Source organism: Schistocerca piceifrons, chromosome 1 (genome assembly GCF_021461385.2).
Source record: "Schistocerca piceifrons isolate TAMUIC-IGC-003096 chromosome 1, iqSchPice1.1, whole genome shotgun sequence".
NCBI lineage: Eukaryota > Metazoa > Arthropoda > Insecta > Orthoptera > Acrididae > Schistocerca > Schistocerca piceifrons.
In genome coordinates this window covers 565,813,462-565,828,368 of record NC_060138.1, presented here as the reverse complement: position 1 = coordinate 565,828,368, position 14,907 = coordinate 565,813,462, and positions in this window count along the sequence as shown.

Genomic DNA, 14,907 nt, shown 5'->3' with positions numbered 1-14,907 from the left:
ATTATTTATTGTTTAGTGCTAGCGCGAAATTGTGTATGGAATTTCCTTTGTAGTTGTAGTTTCTTGTTGTTTGTACTGTATTATAATGAGTAAAGCAGTTGTGGCACGTGTGGCGTCACCGCCAGACACCACACTTGCTAGGTGGTAGCCTTTAAATCGGCCGCGGTCCGTTAGTATACGTCGGACCCGCGTGTCGCCACTGTCAGTGATTGCAGACCGAGCGCCGCCACACGGCAGGTCTATAGAGACTTCCTAGCACTCGCCCCAGTTGTACAGCCGACTTTGCTAGCGATGGTTTACTGACAAATTACGTTCTCATTTGCCGAGACGATAGTTAGCATAGCCTTCAGCTACGTGATTTGCTACGACCTAGCAAGGCGCCATTATCATTTGCTATTTATCTTGTGATGCATGTTCCGTCAGACCGATGTTCACCAATTATGGATTAAAGTTAAGTATTCCAGAAGCTACGTACTTTTTTTACTAGGCTCAACTCCTTTAACTGTTCCAGACCTCACGCCAGCCTGCGTGAGCTTAAACGCGTGCCTTTCGGCTATCTCATAGTGGCTTGGCTGTCTTGCCAAGTCACAACAGCATGCATGTGGATTTGCACCAAGTACCTCGCAGTCACTTTTGCAACTAATGAGATATTGGTTATTTTCAGTGCTAGTTTCGTGTGTCTTCATATTTTTGCTTTTCAATCTGTTTTTGTGTGTTATCGTGTCAAACAGTGTGACAATCACGGCATGTGAAAGGCGTAAAATTGTTCTGGAAAGCAAATTGCGAAATGACTGTGGCGACGAGCGTAGCGTGTTAGCATCACCTAGCAACGAAGTGACAAATATTCAAGACAATAATTTGATAATTGTGCATTGGGACATGGACCAGGTAGTAAATATCGATGTATAAAGTGAAACAATCAGTGAACAGGGAACTATTGTCGATCGATCTGTCGGTAACAGTTTGCCTCAGGAATGCGAAAAAACAGAACAAAATCTTGCAAATACCGTGGATTCAAGTTTTGCGTCATTACATTTTCCTGAATTACGTCACGACACACTTTCTGCTTTTCGAAATATAAGTATTGCTGGTGCGAATGCACTGGCGAAAAACACAAAGGAACGTGAAACAACAGAACAATATCTTGCAAATACCGTAGATTCAGGTTTTGCGTCAGTACCCTTTTCTCAGTTAAGTCAAGATTCATTCCCGACTCTTCAAAATCTGAATATTGCCGGTGCAAATGCACTACCGAAAAGCGCAAAGCAACATGTTTCAGTCAATAATACATTTATTGCAATTAATTCAACATATGGAACAAAATCACAAACAAACACAGCAACAAATGGAAGAGTTAGACATAATTGAGCAAACGCTTAAACAAACACGTGAAGGTTTAACCGCTGATTTATCGAACCCAAAAAAACAAAAAATTAGTAAAGATATAAAAATACTAATTTGTGAGCAGCATCAGCCTATTTTTTCGCGACGTGGAAACGCATCACAGTATCATGAAGCAACCATAAAAGAACTGCAGATCATTATTCACGGAAATCGCGACTCTTTGCAGGCTACAATTGACTCACTTGCATTTCCGGTACGGTCGCGCAACTTGTAAAAGATCAGGAATACTTCAAGGACATAGTAGATATTCTAAAATTGGTTCAGAAAAACACACGGTGGAAATTAGCTCATTATCGGAAAAAGTAGCCAAACTTTCCGATCAGTTCACAAATTTCTTTACGGACCATTAGCCCTTGTTGACACTGAACGTTGATGATGATTTGAATGTTACAAGATCATTACCCCTTATTGGCACTGAAGAGTACAAGGAAATTAGGAAATTTAAACACAGTCAGAATCAAATTTAAAAAAAAGAGAGAAATGCGGAAAGTACAAGATCAGTTGGCACATCTAATTGAAGAAATTCATATTTCAGAGGATAATCGCGCTCCGACACGGGAAGAGGGATTTAAAATCACGGAAAAGTCACAAAGTAATAACACAGGGTATTTCGGAGATTTTGAAAGGAGTTGGCAAGGTGCAGCGAGCCTTGAGAATGAACCGTTGACACGACGGTAGAGTGACAGATTTGCGACTCGCTGGCACGAAAATTTTGTCTATAAGCTCTTCATCACTACACGTAAATTTAAAAAATTCAAGAATTCCAGTAATGATATACATCCACAAGCTTGTCTTCATCAATGTTCTCATTGTTTTCCCCCTGACTGGTCATTAGAGCACAGATTACAATTTATATGTGGCTGTTCAGAAAACAAACCAGAGGTAAGAATGCGTTGGTTATTCGTGACTGTCACAGTGAAGGAGATTTTTCTCAGGCCGTCCCTTCTGCATATTGGCCTCATGATACTCAAGATCTAGTAAAACATAGTTCGAACACTCTAAATCTCTCAGCCCGGTAAAATATCTTGACGCTATGATACACAAAAATCATTATTTTTCAAACCCGTACAGTCCCTCGGAATTTATCCACTTTTGCTTAGTTGAAATGCTTGAACATTTAAGACATATTATTTTGGCAGGACGCTGTAAAGATGACATCGAAGCTATTCAGGGACTTTTGTAAGAACTGTAAATTGACCCTGACAATAGCGTGATGTGAAGACATGAAAACAACAATTACAGGTCACATCCGTCACAATTTCGTGACGACGGAAATAATAACCGGACGCGACAAGGCTACTCCTGTAAGGCAAATCATGATCAAAACAAACACCACTTGTATGACAACCATTGACAGAACAATAATAATAATCACATATCTGTAGCTATAACTATGACAGAGATAACCGTAGAAACAGACAATATAGTAAACAGAACAATTATTATCAACGAAGACAAAATGACTTCAGACTCAACAGCCCACCTCGTAATTACGAATCTGGGAGAGATTCTCCACCACGTGAACGACAAGACGAAATTTCAGAAATTGTCGACATGGCAACAGGCGCTATAGTTATGACAACAAACCAGAATTTAATCAGAACTGGCGTGATTCAAATCGGGCAGGGCCCACTCGACAAGCTGACATTGTAGAAATTAGACATCCAAATCACAGTAACGACGCGCGACAACAAAGAGATAATAGACAACGACTCACACCGCAGGCAACCACAAAACGCGCCTATGAAACTGACGACGTATCTGGCATGGATATCAATTAATACAGAAATTTCACGAGTCAACTTTTATGGGAAACAGGCGACACAGTCTTACTGTGTGTACATTTTTGCTTGTTAGTAGCACGATTACGTCACGACTATAAAGTCCACATTCCTGGGACATATACTGATAATGAGGTTTTACTGCAACATTTTGGTTTATTTGAAGACTTTTTTTATTTGAAGTTCCTTCTGAGAGGTCATAAATGATACGGTGTTTGGTGTGTTTGACAGCTGTTAGATTATATGGTTGTTGTTGTGGTTTCAGTCCTGAGACTGGTTTGATGCAGCTGTCCATGCTACTCTAACCTGTGCAAGCTTCTTCACCTCCCAGTACCTACTACAGCCTACATCCTTCTGAATCTGCTTAGTGTGTTCAACTCTTGGTCTCCCTCTACGATTTTTACCCTCCACGCTGCCCTCCAGTACTAAATTGGTGATCCCTTGATGCCTCAGAACATGTCCTACCAACCGATCACTTCTTCTAGTCAAGTTGTGCCACAAACTCCTCTTCTCCCCAATTCTATTCAATACCTCTTCATTAGTTATGTGATCTACTCATCTAATCTTCAGCATTCTTCTGTAGCACCACATTTCGAAAGCTTCTATTCTCTTCTTGTCCAAACTATTTATCGTCCATGTTTCACTTCCATACATGGCTACTCTCCATACAAATACTTTCAGAAACGACTTCCTGACACTTATATCAATACTCGATGTTAACAAATTTCTCTTCTTCAGAAACGCTTTCCTTCCCATTGCCAGTCTGAGTTCTATACCCTCTCTACATCGACCATCATCAGTTATTTTGCTCCCCAAAAAGCAAAACTCGTTTACTACTTTAAGTGTCTCATTTCGTAATCCAATTCCCTCAGCATCACCCGACTTAATTCGACTACATTCCATTATCCTCGTTTTGCTTTTGTTGATGTTCATCTTATATGCTCCTTTCAAGACCTTGTCCATTCCGTTCAACTGCTCTTGCAAGTCCTTTGCTGTCTCTCACAGAATTACAATGTCATCGGCGAACCTCATAGTTTTTATTTCTTCTCCATGGATTTTAATACCTACTCCGAATTTTTCTTTTGTTTCCTTTACTGCTTGCTCAATATACAGATTGAGCAGCTTCGGGGAGAGGCTACAACTCTGTCTCACTCCCTTCACAACCACTGCTTCCCTTTCATGTCCCTCGCCTCTTATAACTGCCATCTGCTTTCTGTACAAATTGTAAATAGCCTTTCGCACCCTGTATTTTACCCCTGTCACCTTCAGAATTTCAAAGAGAGTATTCAAGTCAACATTGTCAAAAGCTTTCTCTAAGTCAACAAATGCTAGAAACGTAGGTTTGCCTGTCCTTAATCTTTCTCCTAAGATAAGTCGTAGGGTCAGTATCGCCTCACGTGTTCCAACATTTCTACGGAATCCAAACTGATCTTCCCCGATGTCGGCTTCCACCAGTTTTTCCATTCGTCTGTAAAGAATTCGCGTTAGTATTTTGCAGCTGTGACTTTTTAAACTGATAGTTCGGTAATTTTCACATCTGTCAACTTCTGCTTTATTTAGGATTGGAATTATTATATTCTTCTTGAAGTCTGAGGGAATTTCGCCTGTCTCATACATCTTGCTCACCAGATGGTACTATTTTGTCAAGACTGTCTCTCCCAAGGCTGTCAGTAGTTCTAATGGAATGTTGTCTACTCCCGGGGCCTTGTTTCGACTTAGGTCTTTCAGTGCTCTGTCAAACTCTTGACGCAGTATTATATCTCCTATTTCATCTTCATCTACAACCTCTTCCGTTTCCATAATATTGTCATCAAGAACATCGCCCCTGTGTAGACCCTTTATATGCTCCTTCCACCTTTCTGCTTTCCGTTATTTGCTTAGCACTGGGTTTCCATCTGAGCTCTTGATATTCGTGCGGGTGGTTCTCTTTTCTCCAAAGGTCTCTTTAACTTTCCTGTAGGCAGTATCTATCTTACCCCTAGTGAGATAAGCCTCTACATCCTTACATTTGTCCTGTAGCCATTCCTGCTTAGCCTTTTTGCACTTCCTGTCGATCTCATTTTTTAGACGTTTGTCTTCCTTTTTGCCGGCTTCATTTTCTGAATTTTTGTATTTTTTACTTTCATCAATTAAATTCAGTATCTCTTCTGTTACCCAAGGATTTCTGCTAGCCCTCGTCTTTTTACCTACTTGATCCTCTGCTGCCTTCACTATTTCATCCCTCAAAGCTATCTATTCTTCTTCTACTGTATTTCTTTCCCCCATTCCTGTCAATTGTTCCCTTACGCTCTCCCTGAAACTCTGTACAACCTCTGGTTCTTTCAGTTTCTCCAGGTCCATCTCCTTAAATTCCCACCATTTTGCAGTTTCTTCAGTATTAATCTACAGTTCATAACCAATAGATTGCGGTCAGAGTCCACATCTGCCCCTGGAAATGTCTTACAATTTAAAACCCTGTTCCTAAATATGTCTTCCCATTATATAATCTATCTGAAACCCTCTAGTATCTCCAGGGTTCTTCCATGTATACAACCTTCTTTCATGATTTTTGAACCAAGAGTTAGCTATGATTAAGTTATGCTCTGTGCAGAATTCTACCAGGTGGCTTCCTCTTTCATTTCTTAGCTCTGATCCATATTCTCCTACTACGTTTCCTTCTCTTCCTTTTCCTACTGTTGAATTCCAATCACCCATGACTATTAAATTTTCGTCTCCCTTCACTACCTGAATAATTTCTTTTATCGCATCATACATTTCATCAATTTCTTCATCATCTGCAGAGTTAGTTGGCATATAAACTTGTACTACTGTGGTAGGCGTGGGCTTCGTGTCTATCTTGGCCACAACAATGCGTTCACTATGCTGTTTGTAGTAGCTTACCCGCACTCCTACTTTTTTATTCATTATTAAACCTACTCCTGCATTACCCGTATTTGATTTTGTAATTATAACCCTGTATTCACCTGACCAGAAGTCCTGTTCCTCCTGCCACCGAACTTCACTAATTCCTAATATATCTAACTTTAACCTATCCATCTCCCTTTTTAAATTTTCTAACCTACCTGCCCGATTAAGGGATCTGACATTCCACGCTCCGATCCGTAGAACACCAGTTTTCTTTCTCCTGATAACGACGTACTCTTGAGTAGTCCCCGCCCGGAGATCCGAATGGGGGACTATTTTACCTCCGGAATATTTTACCCAGGAGGATGCCATCACCATTTAATCATACATTATTACGACATTTTTAATGGGTGGCACAATATTCATTACTGCTTTTACGCTGTATCGGTTTATGTTTGCACAGTTTCTGCGTTCATCTGAAAAGTAAAACATGTTTTAGTAGTGACTTTTGTGCGTAGCTACAGTGAGACAGTTATTTTCGTGACACAACAAAACGTTACAGTACAGTACTTTCAAGGTGACGGGAATGAATGTAATAACTACTACATTTATACGTATAGCATTTTACTTTTGTGTATGACAAGGTAAGTACATCGATTTTTGGAGAACTTTGCTTATGGACGACGATAACTACGACACTTGGCACATTTTACCGTTAAGGAAATATCCGAAATTTTCTTACAGCAAGTAGCATAATTTAGCGTTAAGTGACATGCATTTCAGTGATTACCTTTTATACATAGAATATTTTTAGAAATAGTTTTGAATTACAATGATACAGAGAAGATTTTCGGCGATAAATTTCATTTCGCTGTTTTAATCTGTAACATCTGAAGTATAATTACATTATCCCTCATGGAGGTACACCTATATTGTGTACCGTGCGCGTGGCAAGTGCAAGGAGCCCTTGCTAATATTGTATTTGCTTATATAATTTTATTCATCGGTACCAATTTTTCTCTAGCACAGAATTACACTACTATCTGGTCATTTAACTGAGAGAAATAAACATTTTGCTACGTCACTGACACATATCTACGTAATTACACAGTTCGATTACTTTGCCTTTATGAAATTGTACTTTGTCTGCACATTGTAAACTGTTCTTATATTTTCGGAACCATTGATTGATCTGTCTCGATGATGTTATAATGACAACGATGTATATTATGATGACGAAATGTGTTCATGCTCCATAAGGCGATGCTATATGAGTAATGTGACTATGCTATGTTTTTATTTTGATGAAGTATTGAAACAGTATCTACGTATTTGTGTATCAATAATGAGTAGGGGTTTGGGACTCCAGTTTGTTAACAGCATTGGTGGTTCTGGATTTACAACAAATTTGTGAGTGACAAGTGGTGGTTCGTGGACTGGCCGAATTATCCTCAAGACTCTTCAATTGTGATTGTGCTCCGGCACAGTCGCAACGGATGGCTGCTGGCCATCTCTATAAGAACTACAGTGGGTCTGCACCTTTGGTCACCCAATACTACCACAATCTCTTCAAGGAATACTGTGGGTCTGCTATGTGGTGGCCTACCAACTCTACCAATATTCTTCAAGACTTCGACTGCGTCAGCTGTCGTTCTGCTTCATGTCAAGAGTCAGCACTGTGTTACCATGGGGAGGACAACACTACTTCTTCAAGACTGCATGGAGGTCCACTACTTCCGTCTGCATTTTCTTTTTGTGCTCAGACTTTGTGCATAAAACTGTCATAGACTACTCTCCTAATGAATGATTAGGATGTCTTTAGGGACTGTGAGGATAATTTTTGCTTTATTGACCAACAGTATATTACTGATTGTGTGCATATGATCTATTTGATATTGTTAATATAAAAAGTTTTTTAACAAATTAGTATTGGCCACTGCCCAAAACACTTCGTATTTTTTTTTTTCAGAGGAGCAGGGGAGCTATGTAGGTAGCCTGTTTATGTGTTTGTAAGTTGGTAACGCTATAGACTGCATTAATATCACTGACAGCGCTGTGCTCCTTCTCTAAGAGACTCTATGGCTGGTCGGACTCGCAGTAAGAAGTCAATTGTTACCTGTGATGGAGGTTTGAAGCAGTGTTAGCGCGAGCGTACGGTATGGACGTGTGTCCGTCATGGAGATTTATTATTCGTTGGACATGGATTGTAAAATCTGGGTGGTGGAATTATTGACGATTATATAATTTTGGAACTGGATGTCACATGACTGGGGTAAAATCTGCTAAATAAAGTGTTTGCTCTGCAACAAAATCTTTCCTTTGATAACCACATGCCTATTAGTAGTTAGAACTTATAGTAGTTAGAATCCTTTTATTTAGCTAGCTGTATACTTGCTGTATTTGCTATAGTTCGTGTCATGAAGATTTTGTGTGAGGTAAGTGACTTATGAAACATAAGTGTTGTTGCTAAGATTTGTTCTAATCCTGGGCCATTGTTTTGTGTTAATTAATAGTCAGATTACGTTGCGTTTGTATATTGTGGGCAATAAATGAATAGAATAAGTTTGAGCTGCATTTGTCAGGGAAAATTCTGTAGGTCAGTATTGAAACGATAAAGACAAGCAAAGTGACAATACGTCAGTTTCACTCAGTAGTTTCATAAATAAATAAAGAAGTTTCATATTGAACGGGTAATTCAGTGCGTAAAGGGAGATAAAAATCTAATAGGCATGGTTTACTGGAATGCGGATCTAATGGAAGGAATAGAAGAAAGGGTCAAAGGAAACACGGACTTTTTAGTGGAAATGAGAGAGGAGAATGACTAAATGAGTTTTCCAAAAAATTTTATCTAGTAATAGCGAATCACAAGAGGAGGAGGTACACTTGGAAAAGGCCGGAGAGACGGGAAGATCCTAGTTAGGTTACGTCATGGTCAGGCAGAGATTCCGAAATCAGATACTAAATTGTAAGGCCTATCCAGGAGCAGATATAAACTCAGATCTGATGAAGACTAGGCCGAAGTTTAAGAGACTAGTAAGGAAAAAATCATGCTCAAAGAAGTGGGATAGGGAAGTACTAAGGAGTGAAGAGATACGCTTGAATTTCTCTGTGTCTACAGATATTACAATAATGAATAGTTCAGTAAGCAGTTCAGTTGAAGAGGAAGGGAAATCTTTAAAAAGGAACTTACTGAAATTGGGTAGAAAAACAAAGGTGGCAGAAAGATTACTTTCTGATGATACCAAATACCACGTATCTGTATCTGTGAATAAGCGTTTTGAGCTCAAAGATTTCAGACGGCATTAGCGGAAACTGGATAGATAGCCCGAAAGTGAACATTGAATTTCGTATACGACAAGGTAATCGAACTGTTCTACTTTGAGGAAGAGGCTGTCACAGGCACGACATTCCTAGAGTTGCTGAAGATATTTGGTTTTCTCAGGATAAAGATTTGCAATCAAACGTTTGTTTCAACATTCAACAAAATGGTGACTCGCCTCACTGGTCGTTGGTTTTTCGGAAATCTCTCCACCGAATATTTTCAGGACACTGGATTGTACGTCATGGACCCGTTAATTGGCGTCCACGTTCTTATGGCACCAAGCAACGCGATCTTTTTCGCTGGTGTTACGTGATAGACCGGGTGTTTGCTACTGCAGTGCAAGAATTTTAAGACCCCGGTACTCCGATTGTGAAAGTCATTGATACCATCCCTCCGGACACATTATATTGACAAGGAAATTCATTTGTTTCATTTAATTGTCTGGTGGGAGTAAATTGAAACAGGGCATTTCGGTGTCGACGTTCTGATTCATAAGGCCCAAGTGAAACCGAAAATACTTTTGCTTGTTTTCTGCTCCATGGAGGAATGTCTATTTGGGTACGTTTGCGCACTAAGCCTCTCCATCGTTTCGTGGTCCCCAGTTCAATACAGTATAATGCAATACAATAATAAGATACACTCCATCTCAGAATTTGCCGGGTTACCTCTTCTTTGCTAACTTATTTCTAGGATTTTGAAGTCTTCATTACTTTTACATCTATATACCGTTTTCTGTACAATTCCTTAACTTTGGGCTTATGTACCACACGATGTAATGTAGCTTGCTGATTGTAGCTTTATTTGTAATAATGCTTCATTCTCCAGTACTTGCTGTGTGGCTGCACTGCTGTTTCTATCACATCTTTCGCACCTCAGAGTTAAATTTTTAAATTTTATTTCTGCGCTCGTATACATTCTACCCATGTTCTTCGATTTACTTTGTTATTACTAACCTAGAATACATTCTCGGTTTAGATACGGTACTGATTTTGGTCTTGTACATTCCTCCTGTGTAAAACGCGTGTTGCAGTAAACAGGTCTAAATTTGAAACTTCCTGGCATATTAAAATTGTGTGCCGGACCGAGACTCGAACTCGGTACCTTTGCCTTTCGCGGGCAAGTGCTCTACCAACTGAGCTACCCAAGCACGACTCACGCTCCGTCCTCACAACTTTAGTTCTGCCAGTAACTCGTCTCCTACCTTCCAAACTTTACAGAAGCTCTCCTGCTCCTGTAAAGTTTGTAACGTAGGAGACGAGATACTGGCAGAAATAAAGCTGTGAGGACGTAACGTGAGTCGTGCTTGGGTAGCTCAGTTGGCAGAACACTTGCCCGATAAAGGCAAAGGTCCCGAGTTCGAGTCTCAGTCCGGCACACAGTTTTAGTCTGCCAGGAAGTTTCATATCAGCGCACACTCAACTGCAGAGTGAAAATCTCATTCAGGTCTAAATTTAGTGTTTAATTTCCGTTTTTATTTATGTAGTACACACCAGAAAATGGAAATTAGCGTATGGGATCGTTGGCCGGGAGGCCCCAGTCGGGGAAGTTCGGCCGCCAAGTGCAAGACGTATTTCATTCGACGCTACATTGAGTGACTTGCGCGCCGGTGATGAGAATGAAATTACGATTAGGACAGCACAGCACCCAGTCCACGGGTGGAGAAAATCTCCAGCCAGGCCGAGAATCGAACCCGGGCCCATTTGCATGGGAGGCGAGCACGCTACCACCCAGCTAAGCAGGCGGACAACACACAGCGAATATTGGCCGACGAGACTTGTTGTGGGACGTTGTTCCAAATTATTAGGTTAGAGGGCGTCCTGAAACTACAGAAACAGGATCAGATTAAAAGGGCGCCGGGCAAACACAGGAAGGGAGACCTAGCAGCAATCGGTGCTGGTATAGTGTGTTGGAAAAGAACCAAAGCTCCAAGCACTAGCAGTAAGCACTGAAGTTCAAATCGTTATAGGTACAGAAAGCTCGGAAAATCCGGAAACATGTTTAGCCGAAATCTTTGCAAAAGACCTAACCGTGTTCAGACGGGATAGAATACAGTTGGTGGGGGAATGGTTATTGCTGTCACAAGTAGTTCACGTTTTAGTGAAACTGAAGTAGATAGTTCCTATGAGTTAGTGAGGGATGTGACTCTACTTGCAATGGGAACAAATTAATAATTATTTCCTTTTACAGACAAAGAAAATTTGAGTACCCATTCATACAGTTGTGGACTGGTTTTCGGAGAGGGCCACATTGAGCAACACACAATTTCTTATTTCTTTTATATTCCCCAGACATGTGTAGCTGAAGTTGAAGAATCATCAGTGGGTTTCATATTATCTTCTATAAAACAGGACAAATCTTTTTTACTCCAGATACACATATAAATTTAAGATTATGAAGTCGGTATTTACATATTTTAAACCGAAATAAATTTTGTATACACACATCAAAAAAAGATTTGCATCACCTCAGTTCCAAGAGTTCCGGAACCTGTACAGAAAATTGGAATAGGTATCAACATAAACATCATTTCCGCCCTTATTACTGCTTATGAAAACCACGCATTGCATGTTGTATCACCATAAAGCGAGACTTTCAGAGGTTATGGTCAAGATCGTTGTACACACCGGTACCTCTAATAACAGGTAGCACGTACTCTTGCATTGATGCATGCCTGTATTCGTCGTGGCATACTATCCACAAGTTCATCAAGGCACTCTTGGTCCAGATTGTCCCACTCCTCAATGGGATTGGTGTGGGTCCGTCAGTGGTTGGTGAGTGACGTCGTCCATAAACAGTTCTTTTCAATCTATCCCAGGCACGTTCGGTATGGTTCATGTCTGGAGAACATGCTGGCCACTCTAGTCGTGCGATGTCGTTATCCTGAAGGAAGTCATTGACAAGATGTGCGCGATGGGGGCGCAAATTGTCGTCCATGAAGACGGATGCCTCGCCAATGTGCTGCCGATGTGGTTGCACTATCTACATCTACATTGATACTCCGCAAGCCACCCAACGGTGTGTGGCGGAGGGCACTTTACGTGCCACTGTCATTACCTCCCTTTCCTGTTCCAGTCGCGTATGGTTCGCGGGAAGAACGACTGTCTGAAAGCCTCCGTGCGCGCTCTAATCTCTCTAATTTTACATTCGTGATCTCCTCGGGAAGTATAAGTAGGGGGAAGCAATATATTCGATACCTCATCCAGAAACGCACCCTCTCGAAACCTGGCGAGCAAGCTACACCGCGATGCAGAGCGCCTCTCTTGCAGAGTCTGCCACTTGAGTTTATTAAACATCTCCGTAACGCTATCACGGTTACCAAATAACCCAGTGACGAAACGCGCCGCTCTTCCCTGGATCTTCTCTATCTCCTCCGTCAACCCGACCTGGTACGGATCCCACACTGATGAGCAATACTCAAGTATAGGTCGAACGAGTGTTTTGTAAGCCACCTCCTTTGTTGATGGACTACATTTTCTAAGCACTCTCCCAATGAATCTCAACCTGGTACCCGCCTTACCAACAATTAGTTTTATATGATCATTCCACTTCAAATCGTTCCGTACGCATACTCCCAGATATTTTACAGAAGTAACTGCTACCAGTGTTTGTTCCGCTATCATATAATCATACAATAAAGGATCCTTCTTTCTATGTATTCGCAATACATTACATTTGTCTATGTTAAGGGTCAGTTGCCACTCCCTGCACCAAGTGCCTATCCGCTGCAGATCTTCCTGTATTTCGCTACAATTTTCTAATGCAGCAACTTCTCTGTATACTACAGCATCATCCGCGAAAAGCCGCATGGAACTTCCGACACTATCTACTAAGTCATTTATATATATTGTGAAAAGCAATGGTCCCATAACACTCCCCTGTGGCACGCCAGAGGTTACTTTAACGTCTGTAGACGTCTCTCCATTGATAACAACATGCTGTGTTCTGTTTGCTAAAAACTCTTCAATCCAGCCACACAGCTGGTCTGATATTCCGTAGGCTCTTACTTTGTTTATCAGGCGACAGTGCGGAACTGTATCGAACGCCTTCCGGAGGATGGGATTCACGTATCGTACAGCCATTACGGCGCCTTCAATGACCACCAGCGGCGTACGTTGGCCCCACATAACCACCCCAAAACAGCAGGGAACCTCCACCTAGCTGCACTCCCTGGACAGTGTGTCTAAGACGTTCAGCCTGACCGGGTTGCCCCCAAACACGTTGAAGGCATATGTGACAATCATAGGTAAAGAAAACGTGATGCCAATCCTGAGCGGTCCTTTCCGCGTGTTGTTGAACCCATTTGTACCGCGCTGCATAGTGTTGTGATTGCGAAGATGGAGCTTACCATGGACGTCGGGAGTAAAGTAGCGCACAGTTTGAGTCGTAACACGACGTCCTATGGCATTATTTAACATGGTGGCTTTGCTGTCAGGGTTCCTTCGAGTCATAATTCGTAGGTAGCGGTCAGCCGATCATCTACTACAATAGTAGCCCTTGGGCGGCCTGAGTGAGGCATGTCATCGACAGTTCCTGTCTCTCTGTATCTCCTCCATGTCTGAACAACATCGCTTTGGTTCACTCCGAGACGCCTAGGCACTTCCCTTGTTGAGAGCCCTTCCTGGCAGAAAGTAAAAATGTGGACGCGATCGAACCGCGGTATTGGCGGTCTCGGGATGGTTGACTACAGACAACAAGAGCCGTGTACCTCCTTCCTGATGGGATGACTGGAACTGATCAGCTGTCGGATCCCATCCGTCTATTAGGCACTGCTCAGACATGGCTGTTTACATCTTTGGGCGGGTTTAGTGACATCCCTGAACAATCAAAGGGACTGTGTCTGAGATACAGTATCCGCAGTCAACGTCTATGTTCAGGAGTCCTGGGAACCGGGGTGATTCAAATATTTTATTGTTGTGTGTGTTACCTGGTTACCACATGTTGTGGATTTCCTGGATGTTATGTAATTCAATGTAGTTGTTTCGTTTCACTGTCTGTCATCTGGAACAATATAGAACTTAATGTAGAACAGTTATTTAATTCAAAGTTTACGACTGGGCTTGTTATCGTTATGCCCATTATGTACTAATACAGTGTGGAATAGTGTGTGAAGGCCTGCAGTAAGTAACTTTTTATGTCGCTATTTACAAACAGCAGAATCAAGATGGTGGGCAGCTGAGGAGTTGAATACTTTCTGGAATTTTGAATCTTTGTGGAATGAAGCACACCAGCGGATAAACGAAATCGATCCCTTCACGTATCGATAAAAATGATAGTGTCAGTGATGACAGAGTTACTAAACACAGTTTCCCGACGCTCCTTCACCAAAGAACACGAAGTAAATATTCCAGAGTATGCTGGTAGAATAGCTCCATACTTAGCAGCCATATACAACCACTCGCTTGCCGAAAGATCCGTGCCTAAAGACGCGAAATTTGCACAAGTCACACCAATACCCAAGGAAAGAAATAGGTGTAATCTGCTGAATTGCAGACCCATATCACTAATCGTCTATTTGCAGTAGGATTATGGAATATATGCTGTGTTCCAACATTATTA